This window comes from Dipodomys spectabilis, unplaced genomic scaffold (assembly GCF_019054845.1).
Source record: "Dipodomys spectabilis isolate Male_0828 unplaced genomic scaffold, ASM1905484v1 ptg000007l, whole genome shotgun sequence".
In the NCBI taxonomy this organism is placed as follows: domain Eukaryota; kingdom Metazoa; phylum Chordata; class Mammalia; order Rodentia; family Heteromyidae; genus Dipodomys; species Dipodomys spectabilis.
This window is the reverse complement of record NW_024870684.1, coordinates 2,740,220-2,748,484: the sequence shown is the minus strand read 5'-3', so window position 1 is coordinate 2,748,484 and position 8,265 is coordinate 2,740,220.

Here is an 8,265-nt window from a genome sequence, read left to right as displayed (position 1 = left end):
GAGGGATTCTTGGGGTGACAAGTGTTGTGAGGGACCAGAGAAGGTGGATGGCTGGAGATATGGATGACTGGAGGTGGTGTCTGCACATTAATCTAACAGCTCTGTTGTGAGCACCTACCACATGCCGGGCATTGTGCAATGTGCTTTGCACATTGTTATCAGCTATGACTCTCAGAAACAGGCTCAGCAGTGCATATACTTATTTTTCCTCACCTTCCGGGGAAGGGATCTATGTCTTGGAGATGTGAATTTTCTCTCTTCAGGCCTTGCAGCTAGTGGCTGTAATCAGGACCCAGGCAATCTGACTCAGGGCTCTTGACCTCCTTGTTTTTTGCCTTTGTAGCCCCCCGGCCTGTCCCTTGGCCCCTGCAGCCTTGGCCTCCTTCAAAGATGTCCTAGACATTGACTTCAGAGAAGTCAGCAGAGTTCCTTCATCTCCAGCTGTTGAAGGATGAGGATGAGGAGCCGTGCCCTGGGCCACAGTGGTCCTAGGCCCACATGGGCTTACTGTACTGCTTCCATGACTTTGCCCTAATCGATGACACCACCACCTTGGATGACACAGTCCCAGAGAAGCAGGTTCAGGATGCAGCCTGGCCCCAAATCTGGCAGCCATCTCTGAGGACAAAGGAGAAGAGGATGCTCTAGTCCCAGGCCCCTTAGAGCCTGAGGAGCAAGAGGAAGACTTGTACTATGGGCCGCCAGACAGCCTGGAGAACCCCCATTTTGACAAGGAGTGTGGCTCTGAGCCTGACACATGGGGCTACAGTGATCCTGCTCCCCCATTTCCAGCCTGGTAGCTCTGCTAACCCTAAGTGACCTGACAGAGCCTCAGTTTCCCAATGTGCCAAGTGGGAATGGATGGAGGGTCAAAGGAGACAGATGATGGGCTGGAGAATTCTGTGAACTGTAAAGGATTCCATGGGGCGGGGCTGGGGGGACGTCGACTCTTCGGGGACCATTGCTCTTCCAGTTGTTAGCTTCTTCCTCCACACTCTTGAAGGTCCAATGAGATTTTCTGAGATTTTTCAGCAGCTGAATTCTCAGAAACCCTTTCTAGTCTCCTTGAAGATGGCCTGTGATGGGTCCCCTCTGTGGTGCTATCAGGGCCTGGTCCCTCATGAAGGCCTCACAGGGTCCCTCTTAATCCGTTTCAATCCTGTGGTGGGTGGTGTGATCCATCCCACTCAGAGCTGACTGCATTTCCTCCTGGTCCTGTCCCTTCTGGGGCTCCCATGATCCTCTACTGGGATGCATGACTGACCTCTGCAGACTCTCGACTTCATCCTTGGACAACCCGCTCCCCAATCCACACACACACACTCATTCTACAACATTCTATCCTTATTCTGCTGTCCATGCCCTGGCCTAGCTGCCCTTCTCTATCAAGATGTCATTTTTCCAGTAGTGGCCGAGATCACTCTCCAGGCATTTCTGGTATCCCAGCTTCCTCGAATAAGGGAGTCCTCACTTCTTGAGTTCCCCTGGGGACAGGCCCGTTTCTCACTGTGGCTTGCCTCCTGCCTCTTGCTCTAGGGTGCCACCTCAGCCTTACTTACCTCAGTCTCCATAGTTCCAGTGTCCTAGAGTAGGTGGCCCCTGAGCATGTGTAGAACACACCAGACCCCTCAGACAATGCCACCCCCTTGAGTTCCCAAATTTTATACTCACAGCCCCTTGACTCTCCGCATTCACCTTTCATTTTTCTTTGGTCTTTTGCAGTGCTTGAATTCAGGGCCTGGGCCCTTTGCCTGAATTTTCTGCTCAATGTAGAGTTCTACCACTTTGAACCACAGCTCCACTTGCAGTTTTCTGGTGGTTAATTAGAGATAAAAGTCTCACAGACTTTCCTGCACGGGCTGGCTTTGAACCATGATCCTCATACCTCAGCCTCCTGAGTTGCTAGGATTGTAGACACAAGCCACCAGGGCTTGCCTCACATTTTTCTTCCTTCTTTCTTTCTTTACCTCCTTCCTTCCTTTCTTCCTTCCTTCTGGTCTTTTTTCCTCCCTCTCTCCTTTCCTCCCTCCTTCCTTCCTCCTTTTTTCCTTTCTTTCCTTCCTTCCTTCCCTCCCTCCCTCCTTCTCTCGTCTCTCTCTCTCTCTTTCTTTCTTTCCTTCCTTCCTTTGTTTTCTTCTCTCTTTCTTTTTGCTTTCTCCTTACTTCCCTCCTTCCTTCTTTCCTTCCTTTCTTCCTTCCTTTTTATTTTTTTGCTGGTAACAAAGATTGAACTCAGAACCTTGTGCTCTCACTTGTTTTTTTTTGGGGGGGGGGAGGGGTCCGGTAGTGGGGCCTGAACTCTGGGCCTGGGCGCTGTCCCTCAGCTCTTCAGCTCAAGGCTAGTGCTCTACCACTTGAGCCACAGTGCCGCTTCCGGCTTTTTCTTTCTTTTTGCTTATGTGGTGCTGAAGAATCGAACCCAGGGTCTCATGCATGCAAGGCAAGCGCTCTACCACTGAGCCACCTTCCCAGCCCTCACTTGGCTTTTTCATTCATAGCTTCTACTGGAGCCACATCTCCACATCAATAGTTTTCTGGTTAATTGGAGATAAGAGTCACATAGAAATGTCTTTTCAGGCTGGCTTTGAACCTTGGCCCTCAGATTTCAGCCTTCTGAGTAGTTAGGATTACATTTATGAGCCATCAGAACCTGACTGAATGTTAACATTACTCAATGGCCTGCAGACATCCCAAAGCCAGGCAAGAAGGCTTCAGGACAACATCACAGCTTCCCTGAGACCACGTATGCCTGAGTCCATTGATGGGACAAAAGCCTGAGCAGCTGGTGCAGGTCTTGCTGTCACTGTCCATGGCCTTCCAGTCCCCCTGCTTCCTGTGGACTGGGCAAAGCCCTGGGCAGCCAGCCCTGAGCTGGGCCTGGTGCTGCTGACCCATAGCAGGTCTGCACACTCAGCATTCTGCCCTGGCTGCCTCAGAGTGGAGCCCTTTACCTGGGCTGGGCCTCTGCATGGAGGGTGGGGCCCCACCAAGGGAGGGAGATGCCCTGTAATATGTCCAAAAGGACCTGTGACCCCTAGATCACACCCTCCCCTCCCCGGGACATTTCTACCTCTGCAGTGGCTGTGGTCAGCGCCTCCTCTGTACTAATGAGACCCAGGGTGGACGTTCCTGCTCATGCCCAGGTCATGGTGAGGGGAGGTGCAGCCTGTTCCTGTGCTCTGCTGGCCAAGGTGGGGCACCTGTGACCCCATCAGAGAAGGCCCGCTCCAAGGCCTGAAATGAAATCCTTGCCAACAGGGAAAGAGTCACCGCTATTTACTGCAAGTTATTTTCTGTTAAACACCCATGCTCTCATGGCAGCATGCCTGTAAGGCAGCAGCCACAGCCACAGTGGTATGCCAGTGTGATGGTGTGTGGTGTGACAGTGTATGGTATGTCCTCTGATGGTGTATGAGTGGTGGTGGTGGGAAGTGTATGGTGTGAAGTGTGATGGTACGACTGTGTGTATTGTGATGGTGTCATGTGTGACAGTGTGTGGTGTGATGGAGTGTGGTGTGATGGCTTTATGATGTGACTGTGTGGGGTGATGGTGGGATAGTGTGTAGGATGACAGTGTATGGTGTGACCTGCGATGGTTGAGAACAATGGTATAACTGTGTGATGTAACATGTTCAGTGTGACAGGGTACTTTGTGACAGTGTTATGGTATGTACTATGACAGTGTATGGTATGATATGACAATGTAGTGGCGTAGGAGTGTGGTTTGACAGTGTATAGCGTGATGCTATGTGGTGTGAAGGTGTGATGTATAAAGGTATGTGATATGATGTGACAATATGCAATGGGATGGTGTAAGGTGTGATGGTGTGATGGTGTGGCTGTGGTGCTGTGATGATATGGTGTTATGATGTGATGGTATGGTGGTGTGATTGACTGTATGGTAGTGTGGTGGTGTGGTGGTGTGATGGTGTGCTGGTGTAATGGTGTGGTGGTGTGATGGTATGGCCGTGTGATGGTGTGGTCGTGTGATGATGTAATGGTGTGGTGGTGTGATGGTGTGGTGGTGTGATGGTGTGCTGGTGTAATGGTGTGATGGTGTGATGGTGTGGTGGAGTAACAGTGTGTTAGTGTGATGGTGTGGTGGTGTCATGGTTTCATGGTTATGTGTACAGTGTGACAGTATAATGGTGTGATATTATAAAGGTTTATGGTGTGATGGTGTGTGATGTTAGAGTATGCAGTGTGACATTGTATGGTGTGATGGTACAGTGGTGTGCTGCTATACACTGTGATGACATATAGTATGACAGTGTGTAGTGTGACAGTATGATAGTAAGATAGTATGACAGTGTGTGGCCTGAGAGTGGGTGATGGTATGATGGCATGAATAAACAAAGGAAGGAAGGAAGGAAGGAAGGAAGGAAGGAAGGAAGGAAGGAAGGAAGGAAGGAAGGAAGGAAGGAAGAAAATGTGACCTGGCACTAGTGGTACTAGTAGCAACTCAGGAGGCTGAGACCTGAGATCATGTTTCAAAGCCAGCCTGGGCAAGAAAGTCCATGGCACTCTTATCTCCAATAAACTATTTGGGGAAAAAAACAGAAGTGGAGTTGTGGCTCAAGTGGTAGAATGCTAGCCTTGAATGAAAATAAAATTCAGGGACAATGCCCAGGACCAGAGTTCAAGCCCCAGATCCAGAAAAAAAAAGAAAGAAGGAACGAAGCAAAGAAAGGAAGGAAGGAAGGAAGGAAGGAAAGAAGGAAGGAAGGAAGGAAGGAAGATGGATTCGTATAAGGTGTCCATGCTATGAAGATCAGACAGGATATATGTGTTGGGTGTGCAGCCTGAAGACAGTGCCCAGCCAGCCCTAATGACCCGCGGTCACCATTATCCTCATCATTGCTGAGCTGAAGCTGTGTGGATCAAACCCAGAGCTGACAAGCAAGCTTGACCTCGGGTCAGCATCCTCGCATGAAGTTGCCAAATGTGGTTTGGTGGATCCTGCTGAGCAGCTGTCATGAGACTCTGCCAGGTAGCCTGAAAATGCTCAATTCAGTTCCAATCTAGGATGACAGCAAGTGAGGGACAAATGGCCTGGAAATGGGAAGCCCTGGGGTAGGTAACAGGCCCCACAGCTGAAAGTGTTCCTAGTTATAAGCTACCTGAGCATCCTGTCACCCAGGGAAGGGCAGCCTGGGATGGCAGGCAAATGGGCAGCAAGGATCACCCCAGCCAGCAGGGCTGGGAAGAGGCAGATTTCATCCAATGTCTGTTCCTTCCACTGTTCTAGGAAGTAGACATGTAGCTCACGAGGTAGAGCACAGCCTTAAGTGAAAAGTCATGCCACAGCATGCGCGCGCGCACACACACACACACACACATAGATACAGACACACAGACAGACAGACAGACACACACACACACATGCACACACACACGCATGCACGCATGCACACTCACAGAGACACATGCACACACAGACATAGACACACACACGCACATGCACACACACACATAGATACAGACACACAGACAGACACACACACACACGTGCACACACACACATGCACACACACACACAGAGACACACGCACACACACAGACATAGACACACACGCATGCACACACACACACATGCACACACACACGCACACACACATAGACACACACACACACACACACACACACATAGATACAGACACAGACACACATACACAGGTTCCAAGGCCTGTCTGCTGACTCCGCAGCCCTCTACAAATGTCCCTCATCATCTAGCTGTCACTTTTCCTTAGCACAGAAGCCTCTTTAGGGATCTGAAACCACCCTGTCCACAGCCGCATGGAAGGGAATGAAGATGGCGGGAGGGGAACACAACCATGTCTATGTCTTGAGGAAGTGTCCGGAGAGGCCTGCCTGGAGGAAGTGACCTTGCTGTCTGAAACTAAATTTCGTTTGTACATTGTCACCCTTCCCTCCTCTCTCACTTTTCCCTCCCATCCCACTCACAAAGTGCATAGTTCATGTCAACATAGTATCTAGTGAGCACCATTGCTGCACTGGTTTATAAACCAGTTCTCTCCTCAAAGTAGGGGCTACCTGGAGAGGAGACCCTATCTACCTTGCTCGCTGATGCAACCTAGTGTCTGTGACTCGTGCAGTGGTTGTTGTGGTCACTTTACTTTTGGACAGGCTCAGAGGTGAGCAGGAAATGGGGAGTGAAGACCCTGGCTCCATCTTCTCCTCACAGGTGTCTGCAAGGAGCTTCTGGGACAAGAACAGGAGGATAGGGACAGGGAGAGGCCCCCAAACTGTGTTGAGCTTAGAGAAGTTCTGGCATGAGTGTGAATGAGTATGTATAGCAGAAAGCTAGTCAAGCCTCTCTTCTGATTAGAAGCTTCCAGAATCCCCCTACCCTCGGGAAGTGCCCTGTCTTGTCTTGGTCTGAAATATTAAAATTAAAATCGACCCTGCACCCCCAATCCCAGCATCTCCAAGTGGACCCAGCTGTGCTCTGTGGGTGTGCTGCCTGTTACAGCTGGACCACAATGTTGAGCTGCCTCCTACAGGAAGGCTGCTGGGACGCACTGCCCTCTGACTGGGCTCCCACCACACCTAACCTGCCTTTCCTGTGTGCTTTGCCTCTCTTACCACCATGCTCTTACCACCTCCCTGTGGGCTTTGGTGGGAAGGCTGGAGCAGGTATTGCCCAGGCTGAGGTGGGCCCTGCCCTGCCTGCCTGTCAGGCTGCAGGCTGCAGGGCCTCACTCTGGCCACTGGGTGTCCTCTGCTGGTTCAGCTGGCCACTGCCACTGCTCCCAGAGAGTCTCCAGAACTTCCTGGGGAGAAAGAAGCTCTTAGCCTGTCCCTCTGTCCCTCCTCCCTTCCTCACAGCTCCTCTGTGCTCTAGCCCTCCTGATCCTATGCTAGCAGCCCCCATCCTCAGCACCGTCTCTCCACACACCCTTCCCCATGGCTCTATAGCTCCATGTCCTGAGTATCTGCTTTCCTCACATCTGCCTGTCTCTAGCACCGGAGGCCATGAGGCATTCCTCCTGATGCTGAGGGCTGCCTCTCCCTGCTCAGTGTCCTCCAAAGTCCTTGACACACCTCACATTATCCCTGGGCTACCCTAACCCTGTCTGTGACCACTGTCTCCCTTGGGGAGTCCAGCAAGCCTGGGAGGGCACTCACCCCAGGCCCTGGAGACTCAGTCCTTGCACCTAGGAGGCCTTGCTCAGATGCACTCTCCTCCCATCTGCCCTTGTCCCTCTGGAACCTGTGTCCACTCTGCAGACTTGATGTCACACACCCTGTTCCCAGAGGGGACTCAAACCTCTCTAGATCTGTATCCCACATTGGCCATCCTACTGCCTTCCTGCTGGGCAGCCCTGCCCCCGGGGCCACACTACATTGTCCTCACAGCCCATTTCCTCAGCTCCCTCCCTCAAAGGAGCTTTTCACACTGCCCTGCGTCCAAGCCCAGCTCTTCTTTCCCTTCCCACAATGCGCATCCCCTCCCCTCAGCACTGGTGTCCAGTGACACCATCTCCACACTCTGTGTCTGCCCATCACCTTCACTGCTGTAACCCAGCATGCAGAACAGTGCTGGGCACTAATCTAATCAGTCCTTCAGGTACCTATCAAGCTCTGGCTAGGTGCTGGGCACACCAAGGTGACCCAGTCAGGGTTCCTCTTCTATCAAGTCCATAGCCTCATGAGGGAGACAATTCTCTGACAGTTAGATGTGCAGGCAGTTTTTCCTATTTGCCAGGCCTTTTCAAACTGGGCACTGAGCCACAACTCCTCTGTGCATCCTCTTCCAGCTCCATTAGCCCAAGGAGGAGCCTCGGGCTTCTGGAGACAAAATACAACATTTAACCCCTGCCCCATGGAGCTCCCAAGAAACAGCTGGAAAAATCAGATCTGCTTTGCCTCTAGCCTTGTGATGCTGATAAGGTATTTCCCTTTCTGGCCCTAAATTTCTTCATCTGTTCAATGTGCCCCTCCAGTTGGACTAAATGGTTCAGAAGAGCAGACACGTTCTGACAAAGGTGCCAATGAACGTGGAGTGGGGAGCGGCTGCCTGACCCCAGTTCATCCCATGTCAGAACTGTATAACGCAGACAAGGAGACTGCCTCCCATTCTGCCTCATCTGTCTGCACAGGAGAACACTGTCTATACCCATGTGCTAGCATGTGAGTATCTTGAATTGTCTGAGCATCTCCAAAGTTCTATGATTTGTCTTCCTGTGCTGACATTGAACCTCATATCTCAGTCTCATGAGGAACTAGCACTAAACATGTTTA